Raw genomic sequence first — 27,098 nt, 5'->3', positions numbered from 1 at the left:
TGGTGTCCTTTCATTTGGTATTACAGGATTGTATGTGGTAAAACAGCTCGCTTAACACGACCTCTTAAGTTAAGCCTTTAGGCTGCTTAGTCCATGCTACCACTAGGATAGCTTGTCTAATAAGGTTGACTTACAACCAGACACCATAAGGGGATTGTTTGGTCAGGTAGTAGGTGGTTCCAGAATTGGAAACATCCCCTACCAGGCCAACTTCTCACATTGGTGAGCAGCGGTGCGGATTTGAGCTTGCTGTTGTTTTACCATTGCAATCTTTATATCAAATTGAAAGATCACATCAAGTACCTCTAGGTACATATAAAATCAAAAGCTTAGCATATTAAGTTCTACTGAACTTAGTAGTTGTAGGTTGAAGGGAGTAGCACACCCCTGACTACAACTCACTAGCAAGGTCCAGTAGGAAAACACTTAGTGTAGGTAAGTGCACCACTTACACCTCACTAGTAACCATGTCTGACACAGGAAAGGCCTCAGGGTCTAGTCCTGTGACAGTTGACCCTACCCAGGCAACTTTTGGATATGACAAACTAACCCGCAGAGACTTGATTGCCTTGTGCAAAGCAAGAGGGTTAAAAAGGGGCAGAAGCCCCACCTGCCTAATCCTGGTAGAAATCCTAGAACAGGATGACTTAGAGAAGGCAAAAGCAGCTTCCCTAGATACAGGAACTGGAGGGAACCCCCCTGTAGTTGATCCCCCTGAAGAGGAGGAGGATGATGATGACTTGGATGAGGACTCAGATGGTGGGGACTCACAAGTACAGGATCAGGGTAGCCAGGTTCCAGTTGGTAGGCTTAGCCAGGCCAACTTGGACCTACTGGGGAATGGAGAGGGCCAGCACCTCCCCAGAACCCAACATGTGATTCTCCCAGGCAACAGAAGAGTGAGATCTCCCTCAGGGGACTCTCATCTTTCTAGTGCCTCCAGAGAATCAGAGAGAGGCATGAGTGCTTCTCAGAAAGCTGAGCATAGGGCTAGAATGAGGGCTGTCAGACTCCAGATAGAGAGAGAGGAGGTAGCCCTGAGTCAAGCTAAGCTTACCTTAGCTCAAGCTAAACTTGCCTTGGCAAGAGAGCAGAAATTGTGTGGCTTAGATGCCACTGGTGGCAGCAATATTCCTAAAGAGAAACCCAGGTCCTATGATAGTAGAAACCTGACAAAGATTGTGCCCCCCTTCAAAGAAGGGGATGACATCCACAAATGGATGACTGCTCTTGAGAGAGCCTGCATGGTACAGCAGGTTCCTGAGGAACAGTGGGCAGCAATCTTATGGTACTCCTTTTCAGAGAAAGGGAGGGACAAGCTCCTCACTGTCAGACATGAGGATGCAAACAATTACAAAGTCCTGAAGAGTGTTCTGATAGATGGGTTTGGCTTAACCACTGAACAGTACAGGTTCAAGTTCAGAGACACCCAGAAGACACAGACTCAGGACTGGACTGATTTTGTAGATTGTGCTACTAAGGCTCTGGAGGGTTGGCTACATGGCAGCAAAGTACATGACTTTACAGGATTGTATAATTTGATTATGAGGGAGCAGATCCTAAGTAATTGTCAGAACCAGCTCTTACACCAGCACCTGGTAGACTCTGATCTGACCTCTCCCCAAGAATTGGGAAAGAAGGCAGACAAATGGGTCAGAACCAGGATTAGGCCTAAGAATCAGGACAGTAACCAGAAGAAGGAGTCTACCAAGCCTCAAGATAAGGGTGGGGATAAAAGTAAAGAAAAGACTTCCCCAGGGCCCCAAAACTCCAAGGATGGGGGTGGGTCCCAAGACACTTCTTCAACTGAGAAAAAACCCTATTGTTATCCCTGTAAACAGGTGGGGCATTACAAAACAGACAGCTGTTGTCCCAAGAATAACAATAAAGAAAATATACCTCCAAAGCCAGCTTCAACACCTCCTGTTACTGTCAGCAGTAATCCCCCAGGAAGTGGAAGCACACCCAGGAATCTGGGTGGGTTTACTTTTGGAAATCAGGTGGACCCTGGCCTATCCAGGTCCCCATCACCCAATGATCTTGTTTATGAGGCTGGCATGGGGTTTGCCAACTTCTCTGCTTGCCCAAATACTTTGAGCAAGTATAGACAAGAACCCATCATCAATGGTTTAAGAGTTGAAGCTTTTAGAGACACAGGGGCTAGCATCACCATGGTGGCTGATGGCATAGTCCCCTCTAAGCAACTTTTACCTGGTGCCACATACCAGGTAATAAACATTGATGGCATCCAAACAAATCATCCCATGGCAGTAGTAAGTCTCAGCTGGGGAGGTGTCACTGGCCCAAAGAGAGTGGCAGTGTCCCCAAACTTGCCTGTAGACTGTCTACTGGGTAATGATTTAGAAATCTCAGCCTGGGCTGGGGTTGAACAGGAAATCCATTCTAGAATGGTAAATTCCAATGGAAAGGTTAGTGGGGCTGTAATGGCTACAGCCCCAATTCAAGATGTCCTTCCTGAAAAGGTTGGTAGGGCGGAGATACTCCCTGCCCCATCTTCAGCAAAAGCTCTTCCTGAACAGAATAGCAAAGCTGTTATGATAACAGCAGAAACCCAAACTGAGTCTCCTCCTGAAAAGGTTGGTGGGGCTGTGATGGCCACAGCCCAAACTCAAACTGACACGTGTGTTGTGAAACCTGAAATGATGGATAACTCCACACAAACTGAGAGCATGGAGGAGGAAGAGAAATCTCCCCCTCACCAGACTTTAGGACAGGATCAGCCTCCTCAGGGAACTGATCTTACCCCTGATGAAGGAACTGCCCCAGAGGTGGTTGGGCGTAGCCTGACAGAACCTCTGATGTCAGTGGACCCTTCTCAGGTGGGACCCAGTCTGGAGCAGGTAACCTGCCCCTCTCTCCCTTGCCTTAGCCAGCCCAGGGCTGCAGAGGACAAGAAGGACAGTGAGACCCAGAGGGCCCCCTGTCAAATAAAGCACCCCCATCAAAAGATTAGGTGCACCAAAACTAGTAGCCCTAGTAAGGTGAAAACTTTAAAAACTCCTAATGGAGCCCCCTTAAAAACAGTTAGGGACCTCCCACAGGTGGATTCTGTTGGGCACAGCCAAACCTGGGACCCAAAGGGCCCAAACCTGAACTGTCCCTCCAGCAAGCCAAACAGAGGGACCCAGCCTCCAGCTTTAGGTAGCCAGAGGTTGACCCTGAGAGCACAGTGCAACTCAGTTAAAGAGAGAAAGGCACACATGGTGGAAGATAATTGGAGGAAGCTAAGCCCTAAATTAGTAGAGCCTCGCTTCAGTACTCCATATCCAAACCAGCCTTTAACTTTGCATAAACACACCCAAGGTAGTGATTCCCTATGGTGGAGACCCTCTGATACCCCAAGGGTGAGGGACTGCTTAGTGGACCATGAGACAGGGGGTACCCATGCTAGTGCAGGTACTTCCTTATATGGCCACTCAGGCAATATAGGCTTACCTGGCCAAGGATAGCCTTATCTCCTTTCGTTTGGGGGGGGGTTATGTAGGAAGGTGGCTACCTGACTATGGTTACCCCAGATTTTTTTGCCTGTGTTTAGCTGGTTTTTTGACTTAGTTGACCTGGTTCCCTGCTAATCAGGGCCCCAGGCCATCTGCTCTCTCTGTAAAATGGATTCCATGTACCCTAGGTACATACCAATTGGAAATGGACTCCTTGTCAGCCCCTGTAGAATGCACTATAGGTGCACAGGGCACAGGAGCCACTAAGGCCTACCAGGGGCTGCAGCATACCTTTTGCCACCCCTGGCTGGTTCTTAAATTGACACAACTGGCTGATCACTCAGCTGGGGTAAGGTGGTGTACACACCCCTTGCTTAGATATAGTATACCTATGTCTAAACCTATATCTGGACACATGTAAACCTGTGAGCCACTCCTATAGACAGGCCTCACCAATCCTGGAGGCTGGGTGCATGGTTTTTATGTGAGATGGAGCTCTAGCATGAGCTGAGCCTGTCTGCAGCCGTCGGGAACAAATCCCTAAGCTGTTTCAGGATAATGCCATACCATATACTATTAAGTGCCTTATAATCCTCGCGGTTATTTAGCAACTCTGGTTTGGCTTTATCAAAACATGTCGTGTAAGGTGTCATACGCTTTGGAATACCATCCCCTCGCCAGTTCTGGCGACGGGGATGGCATTCCACCCCTCTAGAGGGGTAAGACATGTTACTTCACTTTAATGCGGTTGATTTCTCCAAAGGCCTTAAGATCCACAAAATGGATGCCTCTGCCACAGACAAATGTCTGGACCCCTGGAGCTGACCGAAACCCAGTCAAGGGGGTCCTGGACAAAGGGTTTCCTGTCACAGGAGGGTGTCACCGCCCTCCAGACAGGAGATAGTGTATTGTAGCAGGGAGGTTTGAAAGAAACCAGACACTGCCTGGGGCGCACAAGGCTGCCCCTTGCATAATCCGGCCAAACCGGTTCTGGGGCACTCCAGCCCTCGTGCCAGGGCGGCCTGGATCAAAGGAAGGGGGTGTATCCACCCACTTCCTGGGTCCCACCCATAGGAGGGGACCTAGCAGGTAATCACGCCCACCAGATTCGAATAAGAGTGGGAGCAGTGCCAATGCACATCAGATTTCCTGGAAGAAACATTTGAAACGATATTCTGGACCCTTCGCCCTCCATCTCAACGTGGAAGCCCGAAGAATCTCCCTTGTGGTCAAGGAGTGACCACCCTGCAGCAGCAGGCACCATCCAGCCCTCGACGTCTACTTGGTTGCAGTTCCCGCCGGAACTCGAGCGACTGAGATCGACGAGATCAAGCCTGCCCAGCTTCTAACAGCCCGATCCACAGTCCCTGCAAAGCTGAGACCCGTGGAGGCGACCGGAAGCGTGGGGCACGCCATCTTGAAGTGACCACGAGACGCTGACCGTGCAGCCCACGAGTGACCCTCGAAGCTGTACACCGGGGTTTGAGAAGCCCCCACCCTGAGCTACTCCTGAGCCGAAGTTCAGCCCTCCACACTCGACGAGTGCTGCGTGGGGCCCTTTGGCACGATTTGGCTCAACGCGTTGGCCCGGTCACTTGCCAGCTGGCTTGTGGTCCCTGTGCCGACGAACTACAAAAGAAGACTCGTGATTCTGGTTGCTCCAGATCCACACCAGCTCCCCTGAAAGGGAGCCCCGACTCTGACCTTCCTGGTCCGAGTAAGACGCCATCTTCCAATCCCGCGTGGATTGCTCTTACCAAGGCTTGTTTGCTCCAAACCGGAAGCCGACTGCACCGACGGTGAGAGCCTGCGTGGGACAGATTGTGACCTGCTCCTGGACGTCGCAGATGCCCCAGAGCCCACGTGACAGCGAAGAGAAGCGCCTCGACGACCACCTGATTGCGCCCGACATTGCCTGGTTCCGTCCTGGTTCCACCCTGGTCACTGCTGAGTGACCCAGACTCTGTCCCCTCTGCTTTCAGGTACTCTACAACTTGAGTCCACCCTTGGACTCCACCGGACACTTCGTCTTCACCCTGCCTGCAGCCCTTTCAGCTTCAAGCACCAAGAGCCTGCGTGTCAAAACCCGACGCCACTTCGACCCTGTGCACCCACTTCCTGTGGGTGAGGTAACTTTGCTCCGCCGGTGTTCCCACACTGGTGCACACCTCTAGGGTCTGTGTGTTAAGTTTTGTTCCTCTAGGTTCAGCGGAAGTGTCCTTAAACTTTAACTATTTGACTTTTACGCACCATTGGTTAACATTGGTGCATGCGTGCGCTTTCCGCACATCTCCCGAATCCCGAGGGCCATTCCCGACTTCAGCATTGCTTGTCCTGACTGCTCCCAGCGATTCCCTAGGCCCTAGGCCTAACCACTGTTCGAGTGGCCTCTCTTATACCACTTGTTTAGTATATGGTTTGAGTGGCCCCCTGCCCTCATCCATAATTGTGCAACTTTGTATGTTTAAACAGTGCTTTTGATTTAACGCTTGTGCCCCTTTATTCATAAAGAATACTGGGGATTGTTTTTAGTAATAAACACATATATTTTTATAATATATACTTGTGTGGTGTCCTTTCATTTGGTATTACAGGATTGTATGTGGTAAAACAGCTCGCTTAACACGACCTCTTAAGTTAAGCCTTTAGGCTGCTTAGTCCATGCTACCACTAGGATAGCTTGTCTAATAAGGTTGACTTACAACCAGACACCATAAGGGGATTGTTTGGTCAGGTAGTAGGTGGTTCCAGAATTGGAAACATCCCCTACCAGGCCAACTTCTCACATCCATTCAGCTGCGTAATCATGTCAGTAATATGCGAATCCTGATGTCATTCTCTTTCAATCGCCTTGTAACCTTGGCACATATCAACGCAGATGCGCACAGCTTCTCCACTAACCATGACGTCAAACCAGTGGTTCGCTCAGTGATGTCATGTTTTAATAATGCCACAATATCTTTCTCAATAGCTTCATGTAAATGAAACGCAATACGACAATGTTGTTGAGCAACAGGACAGATTTCCTCATTTAAGTCAAGTTGCACTTTCATTGTCTTAAATGTTCCTAGTCTATGAAACAAAGATGGAAACTGATTCACTATCTAATGATAGGCATTGACATTGTGGTTTACAGAAAATAGTCCCATGTCAGCAGCAGTGCTGAAACTGAGTAAACATGCACTCGATGAAGAGCCTTGCAGGACATGAATTGGTGCTTGTACTTTCGTCTTTTTATGCTTCACAGTTGCTATGAATAAACCTTGACTATGCAGTGGAATTTAGGCAGACCATGCTTTGGTTTTCAACTGGGCTAAACAGGGCACTAGAGACAGTTCATTGTACCTTTCCACTGGCATAATGTTTATCAACGCGCCACTGTCTATGATAAAAGGTATGGAGCACCCATTCACTTCCAGTGCGATTTTGAGACAGGGTCCAAATTAATTTTGCACTTTCACTTGTCGATCTAACTTTGACCAGCATTCTTTCTTGGAGAAGCTAAACCTACATGTGTACGATGACCAGTGGTTAACATTGACATCATACACCCATCTTCCTTACTATCGCTTGACAATGACAAACTTTTAGACGAGGAATTCATTAACAATCAACGATGTTCAGTTTCTACTTGCCTCAACTGATGTTGACGCTTGGCATTATGGGCGTGGTTGGAACGTCTCTGGGGCTTTCTGACATCCATTTTTTTTCTCAAGATGATGCACTTGATCTTTCCCTCGCTTTGCAAACCGTTACAAAATGGTTCTCTTTCCCACAGTCTTTGCATATCTGTCTAATAGCGGGACATTTACCTTCATGAGGAAAGGAAAATCCACTTAGAAAACACAACTTCTATTTCTTTGGAGACATTACTTTATGGCCTTCTGCCTTGTATTTTGGCTTATTTTTCACACTGAGCACTGATTAATTCTGGGCTGTTCAGGCCTGTTAGCTGCTTGTCTGTCAGCTCTTTATTCCGCTCTAGCAGCCATGAATACTCTCTCCGATCTGAGTGTCTCTTTCACCATTCGCCATATGAAGGAATCGGACAGACAACCATCTATTACTCTGAGGTGCATGGCCTCTTCAGCCTTTGAACTCGTTAAACGTGCAATGCTTGACGAGCAAATCAAGTCTTTCTACAAACTCATCCATTGTTTCACCAACTTTTTGCCTTTGTTGGTTGAAAATTTACCTTTCATTGTCGACATTTGGCATTGGATTGAACTTGGTATTTAGCACCTTGTTACTTCACCACTCTGTGGTATTTTCTTCATCACTTCTTTGACTCCTTCACCCGTCGAATTCTTCAGATATTTAATGATATTTTGACATTTACTGCTTCCAGCACATCAATGCAATCATCGAATGTTCCGATTCAGGCAGTCCATCTGTCGCGATAATGTGCTTTTTGGCGTTATCGAAGGGAAGTGGTTGGTTTCAAGAATGCGGCTGTGCCGTATTTGATGCTTTTTTCATAAGCCATTGAAAAAAAAAACGTAACTATTCCGACCGGCGATCACGGCCTTTCAGTCGGTCTGACGGAATCTACCAGCCTTGTAATCACAACCCTTGTGCTGCTGCATGGCTTGTGGCTTCTGGTACCGAGGTCAGTTAGGCTCTGTAAGCGTGATAATATTCTCTATATATCTGGTTATCGCCGCCTCTAATATTTCTCTGCATTTATCTGCTTCTACTCACAGCCTTATCTTGCACCTGGCTGTCGTTGCTCGTTGCCTTTTCCGTACCTGGTTGTTGCTGCCTTTAGCATTTCTTTGTGTTAGAAATGTTTTCTGCCTTTAGGACTTTATTGTACTCAGCTATCACTGCCTTCAACGCTTCCCTGTACCCGGCGGTCGCTGCCTTTATCCTTGTAGTAATGTACGAATGATAGCTCTGTGTTATGCTGTAGCTCATTGTCTCTTGTATCGACTCTACCAGTAAATTTGTAGCCGACGGCAAACAAACTCTCTGTGAGTCCTTCACTTTCTCTTTCTTCATAGGCCTTGCACTTGCTGGAGTGGCTCTTTGACTCCACATCTGCCAACCGTAGATTTTCACTTTAACTGAGGCACAAGTGCATGCACCAGCAGTTTGCTGGACCGCGGCAAACTCTCCGGGAGAGCACTCTTGGTTCATCAGATTGTGAGGTTTACATAATCCCCTATCTCGTCACCAGTTGTAGCGTCCTCCCCAGACCGGGTACATATAAATGATCACGCCACACACGGAGCTTGGTATTACACGTGTTTATTCCTCAGTGTGCAACTGATAACGAAACATTCTACATCATGAATCCCATCACTCACACCCAAGCACTTCCGCCAATGTTCCTCAGAGGCTAGCAGGGTCCCGTCATCTCTAACTTACAAGACACTACATCCATCTCTCGCTGTTTCTCATTGTCTCCCTCCTCTCATTCGTCGTATTTCTCTCTTCCCTCTCTCTGTCTCCATCTCTCTCCCTTCTCCCTCCACCCGTCTCTCTCCTTCAGTCTCTCTCCTTCAGTCTCTCTCTACCTATCTTTTGTCTCTCTAACATCTCACTCTTCTCTACCCCTCTCTCTCTAAAACTCAACCTCCCGCTCTCTGTTTCTCTCGCTCTGTCTCAATCCCTCGCTCTTTTTCACTATTCCTCCCTCTCACTCTCAAGTCTCTGCTCTCTCAGCTGGGACTGAGGTTCACTTTTGATGTATCTAACACCGGATTCCACCTCTCACCCTCTCTCCCTGTGTCTCTCTGCCTCTTTCTCTCTCTCTCTCTCTTCCCCCTCCGCTAGGCCTGAGGGTCACTTTTAATGCATCTAATACACGACTCCATCTCTCACTCTCATTCTCTCTTCCTCTATCCTTTTGTCTCTCCCTCTCTTTCTCTCTCTCTAAGTCTCCCTCCCCCCCCTGGGCCTAAGGTTTACTTTTGATGCATCTAATACCTGATTCCACCTCTCACGCTCTCTCCCTCCCTCCCTCTCTCCATCCATCTCTCCCTCTCCCTCTCTCTCTCTCTCTCTCTCTCTCTGTCTTTCTCTCTCCCTAAGTCTCCCTACCCCCCCCTGGGCCTAAGGTTTACTTTGATGCGTCTAATACCTGATTCCACCTCCCATCCTCTCTCTCTACGTCTCTCTGCTTCTTTCTCTCACGCTCACACTCAAGGTTTCCTTTTGATGCCTCTCATACCTGAGTCCCCCTCCTTCTAAACTCTTACTCTATGCACAAGCCATGAGTAAGAGCGGGTCCCCCTTCAGACAGACCCCCACCCCGTTCTCCGCCTGCACTGCCTGTTATGTTAAAAATACAGCTGTCATTCCAAGCACTCCCTACCCACCTCCCACCCAACCCCGGCCCACTGCCCCTGACTCACTCCACCTTCTGCGAGCTGCACGTTGTTGACTGTGAGTCCTCTCTGCATGGATTTCGTTTACTGCCTCAAAAAATCAGTCTATCTCATTCCCAGCAACTTCATTCACACACACAAAGCTCTCGCCCACTCCCTCCACAGCGTGAGTGTGTTATCACACCCAAGTCCCCTCGAGGAAAGGAACACAAACACACCCAAGCACCCATGCCCTCACACATACACTCTCTTACTACACACATCTGGGCTAAAATACATTTCAGTTACTTGTAATTCCTCTAACCCACATTCCAGTACATCATTTTGTTGTCTATTGGAGGAGCTAAGCCTTCGAAGTGGCCCTGCTCCAATAGGAGCAGCCCAGCCTGCCCTGCCAGGGCCTGTCACCCTCTCAATGTGAGCACAACCTCAGGCCAGTGTCGGTCTGCTAAGAGCTCTTCTGTGAAGGGCAGCTTGATTCCTGGGGCACAGTGACCATGGGACCCACGTCACACTGAAGAAAAAACACAATGGGATGGGCGGAGCCATTGAACACCACACTCCCCTCCTCCATGTCTGTTCTCTGTGCCCCCTCAAACAAGGAGCCCCATATGCAAATCAGCCTCGGTCCGGATCCAATGGGAACCGTTCGCTCTGGCTTCCGGGCCAGGAAACAGGAGGTTTCACCTGTTGGGGCTCTTCAGGGAGGGGCTTGATTCCGGTGGTGAGCTGGGGGGGGGGGTCTTTTGGAGGGGGCCCAAGCCTGGGGCTACCCTTGCACTTGGAGGTTCACACTGAGAAAAACACACCAGTGATGTGTGGCAGGCTTGAATCAATCTCCGTCCTGGAGGTTATGCTGGCCCTCATTCCAGTCCATCGTTTTGTTGCTTTACTCTTGTGGTACTCCATGCATGCTCTGGGCATGGAGTACCTTGTGCAAAGCAGCCTTAATCCTGCTAGAACGTGGACAGCCAGGGTGCACAGCCAGGGCACGGCCCCCAGGGGCGGCTCTAGGCTCATGGGGGCCCAGGGCAGGGAGCGTAGGTAGGGGGCCCCCAGAGAGACAGGTAGGGGCCCCCCAGAGGAACACAGGCGCGGAGGCCAGTGAAGAGGGGGGGGTCAGGGTGTTTGGAAGTGGAACAGAGCTGGAGGCCGCCAAATCCATGCCAGGGGCCGCCGCGCAAATATGTATTCATCCTCAGAGCATTATTATATTAAGGATATATATTGGCGTGGTGGCCCCTGGGGTTTGGTAGCCCTGTGCAGGTGAACAGCTGGCACATGCCTAAGGCCGCCCCTGCGGCTCCTATTCACAACAACAAAGGGACCCCAGAGCGCGCTCAGCCTTCTTAGGCCAGTGAGGGGCAGGGTAAGTCTTATGGCTCAGTGAGCTGTCGGCCCGTGCAAGCCCCAGAGCAGCGTGGGTCTCGTCAATGGGGTGCGCCTTGAGACATATGACGTAGTGAGGTGCGGGTTCCGCATCTGGGCGAGCCTTCGTACTTGGGGAGTCACACTGATAAAAACACAACATGTAATGGGTGGAATGACTGAATTAAGGTCAGCAACTGATCTGTTCATCCTCTCTCGTCTCTCTGTCTCTCTCTCTCGCCTCCCCCCTCTCTATCTCTCTCCCCCTTCTTCTAATTCTCTCTCTGTCCCTCCCTTCTGTTTGTCTGTCACCACTCCTCTCTCTCTCGCGCGCTCTCGCTCACTCTCTCTCTTGCCTCTCTGTCTGTCACCTCTCCTTCATCTGTTTCTCTCTCGCCTCTCTCTCTTTCTGTCACCTCTCACTGCTCTATCTATCTCTCTCCTCGCTGTCTGTCACCTCTCCTTCGCCTCTCTCTCTCTCTCTCTCTCCCTCTCTCATTCTTTGCTCTCTGTCTGTCACCTCTTGATTTTCTCTCTCTCTGTCACTCCTTCTCTCTATCTCCCTAGCCTTATCTTTCCCCGCGGTCTCTCCTCCGCCCCTCTCCCGCGCACACACTCCCCGCCCCCGCCCCGTGTGTGCCCATCGCCCCCTCTCACTATGTCTCCTCCATTCATGAGGATGTCGGCCCCGCCCCCTGCCTGTCATCACCCCCCCCCCCCCCTCCGCCCCCGCACATCAATGAGCAGGGAGAGGTCTGTGTTTACTGGCGTTGAGCGGCGGAGGGACCCTGCCTCTCAGAGCCAGCATCCCTGGGGGCCACACTGACAGCTCCGAGGGGGTGGGGGCTCCCAGACTGAGAGACATGCAGCGGGGGCGGGGGCCCCTCCACTGCCTGGGGCCCGCCTGTCTCCTGGCGCTGATGATGCTGATGGACGGCAGCACCGCAGGTGAGGGGGGCACGGACGGGGGGGTCTGACCCGGGGGATGGGGGTCCTGATGTGAGTCAGAGACCAGCACCAGGACAGACGGACACCAGTGTGTCGACAGGAGGGAGGTGGATGGATACTCAGGCTGGGAGGGGAGGGTGTGTGGGGTGGGGGTAGAAGGGTGATGGGCTGGGGGTGTCAGTGCTCAAAGGGGGCTTTTCTGGAGGGGGGCCTCGGGGTAAGGTCACGGATGTGCAGTGGACGGAAGGTACCAATGCGTAAAGCGCCGGGGGAGGGCCGGTGGGCGCTAGTGTGGATGAGGTAGGTGATTCCAGGAGAACTCGGTATGCGTGTGTCTGGTGTCGCCATGCGAGCAGCCTCTGTCTCTCACTGCTGGTGTGTCTGTCTCCCAGTGTGCATCTGTCAATGTGTCTGTCTCTTCGTGTGTCTGTCTGTCAGTACCTTACAGTGTGCATCTCTGTCTGTGTGTGTCTCCCTGTGGGTGAGTCAGTGCTGTATCTGTCTCTCACTGAGTCTCCATGTCAGTGATTCAGTGCACCTGTCTTTCAGTGTGTTTCCTTGTCAGCGTGTCAGTGCACCTGTCTTTCAGTGTGTTTCCTTGCCAGTGTGTCAGTGCACCTGTCTACAGTGTGTCTCCATGTCAGTGTGTCAGTGCACCTGTCTTTCAGTGTGTTTCCTTGTCAGCGTGTCAGTGCACCTGTCTTTCAGTGTGTTTCCTTGTCAGTGTGTCAGTGCACCTGTCTCTCACTGAGTCTCCATGTCAGTGATTCAGTGCACCTGTCTTTCAGTGTGTTTCCTTCTCAGCGTGTCAGTGCACCTGTCTTTCAGTGTGTTTCCTTGTCAGTGTGTCAGTGCACCTGTCTTTCAGTGTGTTTCCTTGTCAGTGTGTCAGTGCACCTGTCTTTCAGTGTGTTTCCTTGTCAGTGTGTCAGTGCACCTGTCTTTCAGTGTGTCTCCATGCCAGTGTGTCAGTGCACCTGTCTTTCAGTGTGTCTCCATGCCAGTGTGTCAGTGCACCTGTCTTTCAGTGTGTCTCCATGCCAGTGTGTCAGTGCACCTGTCTTTCAGTGTGTCTCCATGTCAGTGTGTCAGTGCACCTGTCTTTCAGTGTGTTTCCTTGTCAGCGTGTCAGTGCACCTGTCTTTCAGTGTGTCTCCATGTCAGTGTGTCAGTGCACCTGTCTTTCAGTGTGTCTCCATGTCAGTGTGTCAGTGCACCTGTCTTTCAGTGTGTCTCCATGCCAGTGTGTCAGTGCACCTGTCTTTCAGTGTGTCTCCATGTCAGTGTGTCAGTGCACCTGTCTTTCAGTGTGTCTCCATGCCAGTGTGTCAGTGCACCTGTCTACAGTGTGTTTCCATGTCAGTGTGTCAGTGCACCTGTCTTTCAGTGTGTCTCCATGTCAGTGTGTCAGTGCACCTGTCTTTCAGTGTGTCTCCATGCCAGTGTGCCTGTCTTTCAGTGTGTTTCCTTATCAGTGTGTCAGTGCACCTGTCTTTCAGTGTGTCTCCATGCCAGTGTGTCAGTGCACCTGTCTTTCAGTGTGTCTCCATGTCAGTGTGTCAGTGCACCTGTCTTTCAGTGTGTTTCCTTGTCAGCGTGTCAGTGCACCTGTCTTTTAGTGTGTCTCCATGTCAGTGTGCCAGTGCGCCTGTCTTTCAGTGTGTTTCCTTGTCAGTGTGTCAGTGCACCTGTCTTTGAGTGTGTCTCCATGTCAGTGTGTCAGTGCACCTGTCTTTCAGTGTGTTTCCTTGTCAGCGTGTCAGTGCACCTGTCTTTCAGTGTGTTTCCTTGTCAGTGTGTCAGTGCACCTGTCTTTCAGTGTGTTTCCTTGTCAGTGTGTCAGTGCACCTGTCTTTCAGTGTGTTTCCTTGTCAGCGTGTCAGTGCACCTGTCTTTCAGTGTGTTTCCTTGTCAGTGTGTCAGTGCACCTGTCTTTCAGTGTGTTTCCTTGTCAGCGTGTCAGTGCACCTGTCTTTCAGTGTGTCTCCATGTCAGTGTGTCAGTGCACCTGTCTTTCAGTGTGTTTCCTTGTCAGTGTGTCAGTGCACCTGTCTTTCAGTGTGTTTCCTTGTCAGCGTGTCAGTGCACCCGTCTTTCAGTGTGTTTCCTTGTCAGTGTGTCAGTGCACCTGTCTTTCAGTGTGTTTCCATGTCAGTGTGTCAGTGCACCTGTCTTTCAGTGTGTTTCCTTGTCAGTGTGTCAGTGCACCTGTCTTTCAGTGTGTTTCCATGTCAGTGTGTCAGTGCACCTGTCTTTCAGTGTGTCTCCATGTCAGTGTGTCAGTGCACCTGTCTTTCAGTGTGTTTCCTTGTCAGTGTGTCAGTGCACCTGTCTTTCAGTGTGTTTCCTTGTCAGTGTGTCAGTGCACCTGTCTTTCAATGTGTCTCCATGTCAGTGTGTCAGTGCACCTGTCTTTCAGTGTGTCTCCATGTCAGTGTGTCAGTGCACCTGTCTTTCAGTGTGTTTCCTTGTCAGTGTGTCAGTGCACCTGTCTTTCAGTGTGTCTCCATGTCAGTGTGTCAGTGCACCTGTCTTTCAGTGTGTTTCCTTGTCAGTGTGTCAGTGCACCTGTCTTTCAGTGTGTTTCCTTGTCAGTGTGTCAGTGCACCTGTCTTTCAGTGTGTTTCCTTGTCAGTGTGTCAGTGCACCTGTCTTTCAGTGTGTCTCCATGTCAGTGTGTCAGTGCACCTGTCTTTCAGTGTGTTTCATTGTCAGTGTGTCAGTGCACCTGTCTTTCAGTGTGTTTCCTTGTCAGTGTGTCAGTGCACCTGTCTACAGTGTGTCTCCATGTCAGTGTGTCAGTGCACCTGTCTTTCAGTGTGTTTCCTTGTCAGTGTGTCAGTGCACCTGTCTTTCAGTGTGTTTCCTTGTCAGTGTGTCAGTGTGCCTGTCTTTCAGTGTGTTTCCTTGTCAGTGTGTCAGTGCACCTGTCTTTCAGTGTGTTTCCTTGTCAGTGTGTTAGTGCACCTGTCTTTCAGTGTGTCTCCATGTCAGTGTGCCAGTGCGCCTGTCTTTCAGTGTGTTTCCTTGTCAGTGTGTCAGTGCACCTGTCTTTCAGTGTGTCTCCATGTAAGTGTGTCAGTGCACCTGTCTTTCAGTGTGTCTCTATGTCAGTGTGTCAGTACACCTGTCTTTCAGTGTGTTTCCTTGTCAGTGTGTCAGTGCGCCTGTCTTTCAGTGTGTCTCCATGTCAGTTTGTCAGTGCACCTGTCTTTCAGTGTGTTTCCTTGACAGTGTGTCAGTGCACCTGTCTTTCAGTGTGTTTCCTTGTCAGTGTGTCAGTGCACCTGTCTTTCAGTGTGTTTCCTTGTCAGTGTGTCAGTGTACCTGTCTTTCAGTGTGTTTCCTTGTCAGTGTGTCAGTGCACCTGTCTTTCAGTGTGTCTCCATGTCAGTGTGTCAGTGCACCTGTCATTCAGTGTGTTTCCCTGTCAGTGTGTCAGTGCACCTGTCTTTCAGTGTGTTTCTTTGTCAGTGTGTCAGTGCACCTGTCTTTCAGTGTGTTTCCTTGTCAGTGTGTTAGTGCACCTGTCTTTCAGTGTGTTTCCTTGTCAGTGTGTCAGTGCACATGTCTTTCAGTGTGTTTCCTTGTCAGTGTGTCAGTGCACCTGTCTTTCAGTGTGTTTCCTTGTCAGTGCACCTGTCTTTCAGTGTGTTTCCTTGTCAGTGTGCCAGTGCACCTGTCTTTCAGTGTGTCTCCATGTCAGTGTGTCAGTGCACCTGCCTTTCAGTGTGTTTCCTTGTCAGTGTGTCAGTGCACCTGTCTTTCAGTGTGTTTCCTTGTCAGTGTGTCAGTGCACCTGTCTTTCAGTGTGTTTCCTTGTCAGTGTGTCAGTGCAATTGTCTATCAGTGTGTTTCCTTGTCAGCGTGTCAGTGCACCTGTTTTTCAGTGTGTCTCCATGTCAGTGTGTCAGTGCACCTGTCTTTCAGTGTGTCTCCATGTCAGTGTGTCAGTGCACCTGTCTTTCAGTGTGTCTCCATGCCAGTGTGTCAGTGCACCTGTCTTTCAGTGTGTCTCCATGTCAGTGTGTCAGTGCACCTGTCTTTCAGTGTGTCTCCATGCCAGTGTGTCAGTGCACCTGTCTACAGTGTGTTTCCATGTCAGTGTGTCAGTGCACCTGTCTTTCAGTGTGTCTCCATGTCAGTGTGTCAGTGCACCTGTCTTTCAGTGTGTCTCCATGCCAGTGTGCCAGTGCGCCTGTCTTTTAGTGTGTTTCCTTATCAGTGTGTCAGTGCACCTGTCTTTCAGTGTGTCTCCATGCCAGTGTGTCAGTGCACCTGTCTTTCAGTGTGTCTCCATGTCAGTGTGTCAGTGCACCTGTCTTTCAGTGTGTTTCCTTGTCAGCGTGTCAGTGCACCTGTCTTTCAGTGTGTCTCCATGTCAGTGTGCCAGTGCGCCTGTCTTTCAGTGTTTTTCCTTGTCAGTGTGTCAGTGCACCTGTCTTTGAGTGTGTCTCCATGTCAGTGTGTCAGTGCACCTGTCTTTCAGTGTGTTTCCTTGTCAGCGTGTCAGTGCACCTGTCTTTCAGTGTGTTTCCTTGTCAGTGTGTCAGTGCACCTGTCTTTCAGTGTGTTTCCTTGTCAGTGTGTCAGTGCACCTGTCTTTCAGTGTGTTTCCTAGTCAGCGTGTCAGTGCACCTGTCTTTCAGTGTGTTTCCTTGTCAGTGTGTCAGTGCACCTGTCTTTCAGTGTGTTTCCTTGTCAGCGTGTCAGTGCACCTGTCTTTCAGTGTGTCTCCATGTCAGTGTGTCAGTGCACCTGTCTTTCAGTGTGTTTCCTTGTCAGTGCACCTGTCTTTCAGTGTGTTTCCTTGTCAGTGTGTCAGTGCACCTGTCTTTCAGTGTGTTTCCATGTCAGTGTGTCAGTGCACCTGTCTTTCAGTGTGTCTCCATGTCAGTGTGTCAGTGCACCTGTCTTTCAGTGTGTTTCCTTGTCAGTGTGTCAGTGCACCTGTCTTTCAGTGTGTTTCCTTGTCAGTGTGTCAGTGCACCTGTCTTTCAGTGTGTCTCCATGTCAGTGTGTCAGTGCACCTGTCTTTCAGTGTGTCTCCATGTCAGTGTGTCAGTGCACCTGTCTTTCAGTGTGTTTCCTTGTCACTGTGTCAGTGCACCTGTCTTTCAGTGTGTCTCCATGTCAGTGTGTCAGTGCACCTGTCTTTCAGTGTGTTTCCTTGTCAGTGTGTCAGTGCACCTGTCTTTCAGTGTGTTTCCTTGTCAGTGTGTCAGTGCACCTGTCTTTCAGTGTGTTTCCTTGTCAGTGTGTCAGTGCACCTGTCTTTCAGTGTGTTTCATTGTCAGTGTGTCAGTGCACCTGTCTTTCAGTGTGTTTCCTTGTCAGTGTGTCAGTGCACCTGTCTACAGTGTGTCTCCATGTCAGTGTGTCAGTGCACCTGTCTTTCAGTGTGTTTCCTTGTCAGTGTGTCAGTGCACCTGTCTTTCAGTGTGTTTCCTTGTCAGTGTGTCAGTGTGCCTGTCTTTCAGTGTGTTTCCTTGTCAGTGTGTCAGTGCACCTGTCTTTCAGTGTGTTTCCTTGTCAGTGTGTTAGTGCACCTGTCTTTCAGTGTGTCTCCATGTCAGTGTGCCAGTGCGCCTGTCTTTCAGTGTGTTTCCTTGTCAGTGTGTCAGTGCACCTGTCTTTCAGTGTGTCTCCATGTAAGTGTGTCAGTGCACCTGTCTTTCAGTGTGTCTCTATGTCAGTGTGTCAGTACACCTGTCTTTCAGTGTGTTTCCTTGTCAGTGTGTCAGTGCGCCTGTCTTTCAGTGTGTCTCCATGTCAGTTTGTCAGTGCACCTGTCTTTCAGTGTGTTTCCTTGTCAGTGTGTCAGTGCACCTGTCTTTCAGTGTGTTTCCTTGTCAGTGTGTCAGTGCACCTGTCTTTCAGTGTGTTTCCTTGTCAGTGTGTCAGTGTACCTGTCTTTCAGTGTGTTTCCTTGTCAGTGTGTCAGTGCACCTGTCTTTCAGTGTGTCTCCATGTCAGTGTGTCAGTGCACCTGTCATTCAGTGTGTTTCCTTGTCAGTGTGTCAGTGCACCTGTCTTTCAGTGTGTTTCTTTGTCAGTGTGTCAGTGCACCTGTCTTTCAGTGTGTTTCCTTGTCAGTGTGTCAGTGCACCTGTCTTTCAGTGTGTTTCCTTGTCAGTGTGTCAGTGCACCTGTCTTTCAGTGTGTTTCCTTGTCAGTGTGTCAGTGCACCTGTCTTTCAGTGTGTTTCCTTGTCAGTGCACCTGTCTTTCAGTGTGTTCCCTTGTCAGTGTGCCAGTGCACCTGTCTTTCAGTGTGTCTCCATGTCAGTGTGTCAGTGCACCTGCCTTTCAGTGTGTTTCCTTTTCAGTGTGTCAGTGCACCTGTCTTTCAGTGTGTTTCCTTGTCAGTGTGTCAGTGCCCCTGTCTTTCAGTGTGTTTCCTTGTCAGTGTGTCAGTGCACCTGTCTATCAGTGTGTTTCCTTGTCAGTGTGTCAGTGCACCTGTGTTTCAGTGTGTGGTTCCTTATCAGTGTGTCAGTGCACCTGTCTTTCAGTGTGTCTCCATGCCAGTGTGTCAGTGCACTTGTCTTTCAGTGTGTCTCCATGTCAGTGTGTCAGTGCACCTGTCTTTCAGTGTGTTTCCTTGTCAGTGTGTCAGTGCACCTGTCTTTCAGTGTGTTTCCTTGTCAGTGTGTCAGTGCACCTGTCTTTCAGTGTGCCTCCATGTCAGTGTGTCAGTGCACCTGTCTTTCAGTGTGTTTCCTTGTCAGTGTGTCAGTGCACCTGTCTTTCAGTGTGTTTCCTTGTCAGTGTGTCAGTGCACCTGTCTTTCAGTGTGTTTCCTTGTCAGAGTGTTCAGTGCACCTGTCTTTCAGTGTGTTTCCTTGTCAGTGTGTCAGTGCACCTGTCTTCCAGTGTGTCTCCATGTCAGTGTGTCAGTGCACCTGTCTTTCAGTGTGTTTCCTTGTCAGCGTGTCAGTGCACCTGTCTTTCAGTGTGTCTCCATGTCAGTGTGTCAGTGCACCTGTCTTTCAGTGTGTCTCCATGTCAGTGTGTCAATGCACCTGTCTTTCAGTGTGTTTCCTTGTCAGTGTGTCAGTGCACCTGTCTTTCAGTGTGTTTCCTTGTCAGTGTGTCAGTGCACCTGTCTTTCAGTGTGTTTTCTTGTCAGTGTGTCAGTGCACCTGTCTTTCAGTGTGTTTCCTTGTCAGTGTGTCAGTGCACCTGTCTTTCAGTGTGTTTCCTTGTCAGTGTGTCAGTGCACCTGTCTTTCAGTGTATTTCCTTATCAGCGTGTCAGTGCACCTGTCTTTCAGTGTGTCTCCATGTCAGTGTGTCAGTGCACCTGTCTTTCAGTGTGTCTCCATGTCAGTGTGTCAGTGCACCTGTCTTTCAGTGTGTTTCCTTGTCAGTGTGTCAGTGCACCTGTCTTTCAGTGTGTTTCCTTGTCAGTGCACCTGTCTTTCAGTGTGTTTTCTTGTCAGTGTGTCAGTGCTCCGTGTGTTCCTCTCTGTGTGTTTGCTTCTCAATGTGTCTGCCTCTCATTGTGTCTGCCTCTCAGTGTGCCTGCCTCTCAGTGTGTTCCTCTCAGTGTGTTCCTCTCAGTGTGTCCCTCTCAGTGTGTTCCTCTCAGTGTGTTCTGTTCAGTGTGTTCCTCTCAGTGTGTCCCTCTCAGTGTGTTCCTCTCAGTGTGTTTGCTTCTCAGTGTGCCTGCCTCTCAGTGTTTCTGTCTCTCAGTGTGTCTACCTCTCTGTGTGTTGTCTCAAAATAAATTCATTCTCTGTGTGCTAAGTGTGGCTTCTATCCATCCCATTCACTCAGCCCCTGAGGGTCACTCATTAACCACCTGCCTCCTAGCTGCAGAAAAAACCCTGACATTGCTCCAGTGACTGAGGGATGCAACATGCAGGGTGGGGGAGGGGTCAGTAGAGAGCTGGTAAGATGAACGGCTGGATGAACAGATTACTGCATTAAGTACAATCAGGGCTGTAGACAAAAATATTCAATTCTAAAGCCCCTCCCAGGTTAAATCGGGGGTCAAATCCGTCCCAATTCATCACTACAAACACAATGTAAGAGAACAATGTGCAGAGGGTCACAGGCGCAGAAGTGCGATCGATTTTCATGTGTTACAGTTCGCTCTAGAACACAAACCCACAGGCAATGCACAGGAAGGGCGTGGCGCAGTGCACTTACACAACTTATTGTTGTGAGCTGTCATTTAGCTTATAATATGTAGCCATTAGTAGGAGAGGTGGGCCACCAGCACTGTGTCAAGAGTAGGGGTGGGTTACAAATTCCGCTCTGCCGGTGAAGCTTGCGGACTTTAGCCCACTCCTTGTGGAGTTCTGCAAAACTCTACTGTTAGAAATGGGGATTTCTGGTTGGCTAAGGTTTGCGCCAAAGCCAGGCAGAAACCACCACTCTAGTTAGGGCAAGCAAGTCACCCGCCAAGATAACCCCTGCTCACCCCCTTGGTAGCTTGGCACGTGCAGTCAGGCTTATCCCGGAGGCAAGGTGTAAAGCGTTTGGCGCGCACCCAGCAACAACACCCAAGGCCCACCACAAAAGAAACTCCACACAAGGTTATATATATAATAATAGTAATCCACATTTGTAAAGCGCACAATCACCCGTTAGGGTCTCTAGGCGCTGGGGGCCGTCGGGAAGATTAAGCAAGCTATTGCCCAGAGTCACATGGTGCTGGGCTAACCTGCCGCCGGAGCCGGGGATCGAACCGTGAACCCCAGATTCCAGCGTCAGTCGCCCTGGCCGCGGCGCCACACCTCTTCCATAGCCTTTGTATCATACCAAACACATTAGATAATAAACACACACTTTACAATGTTCCATAGGCACAGGCAGAATTTACAGGGGATTATGTACATGGGAAAGGGCCACGTGGGCCACTGTCAGGAATACGCACTTTTAGAACTAGCACTTGGAGAATTAGCACTTTGTAGGAATAACGCTTAGCACATAGAACATATAATAACTGTAGCACCAAATAGCAAATGTAGCACACAACCAGTAACCACTGGTAAAAGGTAAGTACCACCTACGCAATCCTAAACACATTAGGCAAATATCACGCAGGGAACCATGAGCTCACTAGCATAACTATTCTAGGAAAAACAACCTCCTAAGCATAAACATACATTTAGGGGTATAGGTATAAAAGCATTGCATATGATATAACAATCACATTAGGCAGGTAATCACAATTGCGCAAAGATCACATGGGGCAAAAACATGTACCCCACGCAATGGCCCAACACTTAAACGGTCCCCCAGGCCAACTTGGCCTCTCAGGGGCTGAAACGCCCTGTGTCCAGCAAAGTCAGGGCAGGCTGCGCAGGCAGTCACAGAAGATTGTGCAAGGCCTAAACGAAGCAGCTGCCCACTAAGTGCTGGGCAGCTGGAACTGAGCCTGGCACCAGCGTGCCTCCTGGCTCTCCTCTGGGGGCCCTAAATAAACAATGCCCAAAAGCAAGGTGGGAGCCTCGTGGGCTCTGAATAAAACAACTGGGCCCGCAAATCAACGCTGGAGCCACGGCGCTCGGAATTGCCAAAGACTGCCCCCGGGAACCTCGAGGCTCTTGAACAAATGCTGCCAAATTGGGTGGGGGGGGCGTAGGGGAGGGGGGGAGCGGCCGCTCTGCCCCGTGAAATGCCCCCGTGTATGTAGGAGCCTCTCGGGCTCTAAACAAATGCCCCCGGGATCGTTGGAGTCCCCTCTCTGGAGACTTGGAAAGACAATGGCCCCTGGAGCCCTCGTGGGCCCTAAAGCATAAATGCCCCCGACGTTGGAGTGGTCCGCTCACTGGTGGGACCACTCAGTATCTGCCTCGCTGGAGCGGCCCGCTAGCAAGTGGGGCCGCTCAAATGAACACGCCGGAGCCACCCCCAGACCTCGTGACACTCACCGGGTTGCTCTTCTCTCCAGTCTTCGCTGCAGGAGCCCCGTTGGGAGCACTGCTCCGGGCTCTTCCGCTTCTTTGCTCCCGGGCCGGGCGAGCCTCCCTGTTGCTAGGGACGCCCGAGGCGGGACCAATCCTAGCGCGTTCGGGCAGTGACGCATCACGGTCTCCGGCAGGGATTGGCAAATGCCCCACCACAGCCCCCGTAATCAGATCACGGACTCCCGGCCCGCAGCGGTGATACGGGGTAGGCACCCGTTAGATTAAGGCACAAATCCCTAGCGGCAGCACGTCCCTGGCGGGGTGGGCACCCGCTGGGGGGTTCCACAGCATGGCAAATAAACGGAGTGGGCACCCGTGCCGAGAAACAAAGGCAGGGGGATCCCCATGCTGAGGAATCTCTCAGAAGGACGATCGCAGCTCTGCGCTGCAGTAAAAGCAGAAGCGCTCCCCTGGAGGAGAACAAAGCGCTATAGAGCAATAAAGGCAAAGCACTCCCAGGCGCTTGAGGTGTGCAAAATAAGTCCAAGGAAAGTCCTTTAGAAAGGTAGGCAGGAGGGGGGCAAAGGCTGGGCCCAGGGTCCAGCTCACAGGGCCCGCCAGGCAGGGAGGCAGTCCCAGTGGCGGTCCTCCTGGCGCCCAGCAGCAGCAGGCCCCCCTCAAGATAGGATCCAGGGAAAGAACATTTTGCAAGGGGTCACAGCCCCTTTTTATTCACACATTTCCTTTGTCTCTAGGTGCAGGCAAGGGGCGAACCAGATACAACTGGTTCTTGAGCACTTTGTTTTGCTCAGCCCCTCTCCCTATTCACAGGACAGGTCTGGGTCATCAGTCGCACCACAGGGGGCAGAGCCAGCATTGTGTAGGGAAAGCCCAGCCCTATTCAGGTCCCAGGTGCACTCCACCCACCCATCTGGCTGTCAATCTCTCTATTCACCACCGGGGCAGACCCATACTGACTCCTGGAGCCAGGCTCACCAGCCAGCTCCAGCCAATCACAAGCCAGACAGTCATTTCACCTTTATTACACAGCCATGCCAACTTCTAGAAGTGGCACTTCCACACTAGGCACATTAACGCCGCATACATCATCGCGCAGCATTCACTCTCACGAGTTCGCACATACTAAACTCAACCCTGCACTCCCCACGCATCAGGAACTACCATGGACACATACATTCCCCATGCATTCCTATGGGTGGGCAGGGCAATCTCACCACACGCACTCAGAGTGCGCCCGCACCTTACACTGGGACACAGTAGTAAAGTGCGCAGAAGCCAAAAACAACTAACACTAAGTCACATATCAAAGCAAAAAGTTTAGGGGTGAACCTGCCAGAAGGGCCAAGTCCAACACTACAAAGCCTGTGGCGTTTTTCCTCTCGCGGCGACTCGCCAGCGTTGGCAAGCGAGAAAAATCATACACTTTACCACCTCAGCCGAGATTTCTCAAATCGAGCGGTCGTGGCAGGTCGCTACCGCTCGCATTGAGAAACCTGCCTCGTATTGAGGAAGCTGCAGAAGAACATCTACTCGAGCGGCAGAAAGAAGCAGCGCCCTCTTGTGCTGATAGTGGTGCCGTTCACGCTGATTTGACAGCAGGGGAGAAACTCACAGTGACAAAAATCAGCATGAGCAGCGCGACTATGCTTGAGGAACTCCGCGGAGCACAGTGGAGGTTTTTCAGCACTCCGCTGTGTTCCACGTAGCAGAACTCTGCCCAGGCCTAACTAAGAGCCCTTTAAAGATGGCTGCCACAGGTGGAGATACCCATTGTGGCTGTAGCAGCAGAACCCTACTGGCTGTAGTAATTGACCCATTGTGGCTGTAGTGGCTGACACATTATGGTTTTAGCAGCTAACCCATCGTGGTTGTAACAGCTGACCCGTTGTGGATGTAGCAGCGGACCCTTTGTAACTGTAGTAGCTGACCAGTTGTGCTTGTAGTAGCTGAACCATCGTGGCTGTAGTAGCTGACACATTGGGGCTATAGTAGCTGACTCCTTGTGGTTGTAGTAGCAGACCCGTTGTGGCTGTAGTAGCGGACCCATTGTGGTTGTAGTAGCTGACCCATTGTGGCTGTAGTAGCTGACCCATTGTGGCTGTAGCAGCTGACCCATTGTGGTTGTAGTAGCTGACCCATTGTGGTTGTAGTAGCTGACCCATTGTGGTTGTAGTAGCTGACCTGTTGTCGTTGTAGCAGTTGACTGGTTGTGGCTGTAGTAGCTGGCAAATTATGATTGTAGTTGCTGACCCACATTGGATGCACTAGTTGACCGGTTGTGGCTGCAGTAGCTGACCGGTTGTGGCAGCAGTAGCTGACCGGTTGTGGCTGCAGTAGCTGACCGGTTGTGGCAGCAGTAGCTGACCGGTTGTGGCAGCAGTAGCTGGGCCGTTGTGGCTGTAGTAGCTGGCCCGTTGTGGTTGTAGTAGCTGACCTTATCTGGCTGTAGTAGCCGACCAGTTGTGGCTGTAGTACCTGTCCCATTATTATTATAGTAGCTGGCCCATTGGATTCACTAGTTGACCGGTTGTGGCTGTAGCAGCCGACCCATTGTAGTTGTAGTAACATTGTGGCTGCAGTAGCTGACCGATTGTGGCAGCAGTAGCTGACCCATTGTGGCTTTAGATGACCCATTGTGGTTGTGGCAGCCGACCCATTGTGGCTGTAGTAGCTGACCTGTTGTGGTTGTAGTAGCTGGTCCATTATGATTGTAGTAGCTGACCCGTTGTGGTTGTAGTAGCTGACCCGTTGTGGCTGTAGTAGCTGACCAGTTGTGGCTATAGTAGGTGGCCTGTTGTGACTGTAGTAGCTGACCCGTTGTGGTTGTAGTAGCTGACCCGTTGTGGTTGTAGTAGCTGATCCATTGTGGCTGTAGTAGCTGACCCGTTGTGGCTTTAGATGACCCATTGTGGTTGTGGCAGCCGATTCATTGTGGCTGTAGTAGCTGACCTGTTGTGGTTGTAGTAGCTGGTCCATTATGATTGTAGTAGCTGACCCATTGTGGCTGTAGTAGCTGACCAGTTGTGGCTATAGTAGGTGGCCTGTTGTGACTGTAGTAGCTGACCCATTGTGGTTGTAGTAGCTGATCCATTGTGGCTGTAGTAGCTGACCCGTTGTGGTTGTAGTAGCTGATCCATTGTGGCTGTAGTAGCTGACCCGTTGTGGCTTTAGATGACCCATTGTGGTTGTGGCAGCCGACCCATTGTGGCTGTAGTAGCTGACCAGTTGTGGCTGTTGTAGGTGGCCTGTTGTGACTGTAGTAGCTGACCCGTTATGGCTGTAGTAGCTGGTCCATTATAATTGTAGTAGCTGATCCATTGTGGCTGTAGTAGCTGACCAGTTGTGGCTGTAGTAGGTGGCCTGTTGTGACTCTAGTAGCTGACCCTTTGTGGTTGTAGTAGCTGATCCGTTGTGGTTGTAGTAGCTGATCCGTTGTGATTGTAGTAGCTGACCCGTTGTGGTTGTAGTAGCTGATCCATTGTGGCTGTAGTACTTGACCCGTTGTGGTTGTAGTAGCTGACCCGTTGTGGTTGTAGTAGCTGAACCGTTGTGGTTGTAGTAGCTGACCCGTTGTGGTTGTAGTAGCTGATCCATTGTGGCTGTAGTAGCTGACCCGTTGTGGCTTTAGATGACCCATTGTGGTTGTAATAGCTGGCCCATTGTGGCTGTAGTAGCTGACCCGTTGTGGTTGTAGTAGCCGACCCATTGTGGTTGTAGTAGCCGGCCCATTGTGGTTTTAGTAGCTGACTTATTGTGGTTGTAATAGCTAACCAGTTGTGGCTGTAGCAGCTGACCCATAGTGGTTATAGTAGCTGACCCGTTGTGGTTGTAGTAGCTGACTGACCCTTTGTGGCTGTAAAATTGACCCATTGTGGCTGTAGTAGCTGACTCATTGTGGCTGTAGGAGCTGACCCATTGTGGTTGTAGTAGCTGGCCCATTGTGGTTGTAGTAGCTGGTCCGTTGTGGTTGTATTAGCTGGCCCATTGTGGTTGTAGCTGGCTCATTGTGGTTGTAGTAGCTGGCTCATTGTGGTTGTAGTAGCTGTCCCCTGTGATCAGTATATCGACAATGGTCGTCCCACATGGACTTGAGGACTGTGTTATGAGCAGTTCCTTTCCAACAACTTTAGTCAGGAGGTTGTTTCTGATGATCTGTGAGTTTCTGTATCCCCTACCGCTGCCAACTTTCCCGGTTTTGATTGGCCAGTTCTTTTTTTCTTAGAATTCTGGGACTTGTCATCTTATATGATCCCACTGGAAAACCAGGACTACAAATCCCAGAATTCTAAGGACTGGATTGCCTAGCCCCGCATGGAACTGGGAAATTTGCAGCTTTGCACTGGCAGTTGTTCATGACTACCTCGGTTCTGTGTTCTTTTGGGACAATCGTTTCCCAACAACACATCTGAGCCTCCAATTAATTTCTTATCCTTTTTGCTGTTATCTTCTGATGGTCAAGGTGTTGAAAAATTAGGAAATATTTGATGCATTTATTTTTAAGGAGCTCTATATGTAGTCAGTTTAGCTTGGGGATCTTTTTGTTTATCATACTTTTACCTCATCCGGTAGGTGTTTTTTGGCTGTTCAGTAACAGTTCCCCCTTCTGAATGAGGCATAATCTTCGTAGGAGTAGCTCAGGAAGCTCTAATTCTAATTATTGTTTTAAACAGATGAGTTGTTTCCTGTTCCGAGTGAGGTATTAGTTTTGGGGGTGGTAGCTCAAAGTTTAGACGTTGTTATTGATTTGTTGTAGTTAGCTCTAGTGAGGTACTCTCCAAGGTTGTGGTTCCAGAGTGGAGTTCTAATCCTTGTCATGTAGATAATTAGTAAGAGGGTAAGTTTGAGGTCTTCTAAGAATAGAATCTGTGATGAGAGCAGGGTAAGGGGTGTTAGGAAAACCATTCGTAGTAAATCATACTTGTTTTCTTTGTAGAATTGAGTAATTACTTTTCCTACAAGGCCTAATTCCTTCCTCAGAGAACGTTTAGGTCAGTACCCCTATATTTTTTAATTTAAAGAGACTCCCCCTCACAGGAAGAAGGGGAGCTAACATTCTCACTTTCTGGATCGGTGTTCTGACTACAAGACCAAAAGACGCATCCTGCCTAAA

This window comes from Lissotriton helveticus, chromosome 5_1, assembly GCF_964261635.1.
Source record: "Lissotriton helveticus chromosome 5_1, aLisHel1.1, whole genome shotgun sequence".
Classification (NCBI taxonomy): Eukaryota; Metazoa; Chordata; class Amphibia; order Caudata; family Salamandridae; genus Lissotriton; species Lissotriton helveticus.
The sequence above is the reverse complement of the archived record's forward strand: the minus strand, read 5'-3'. Positions refer to the sequence as shown.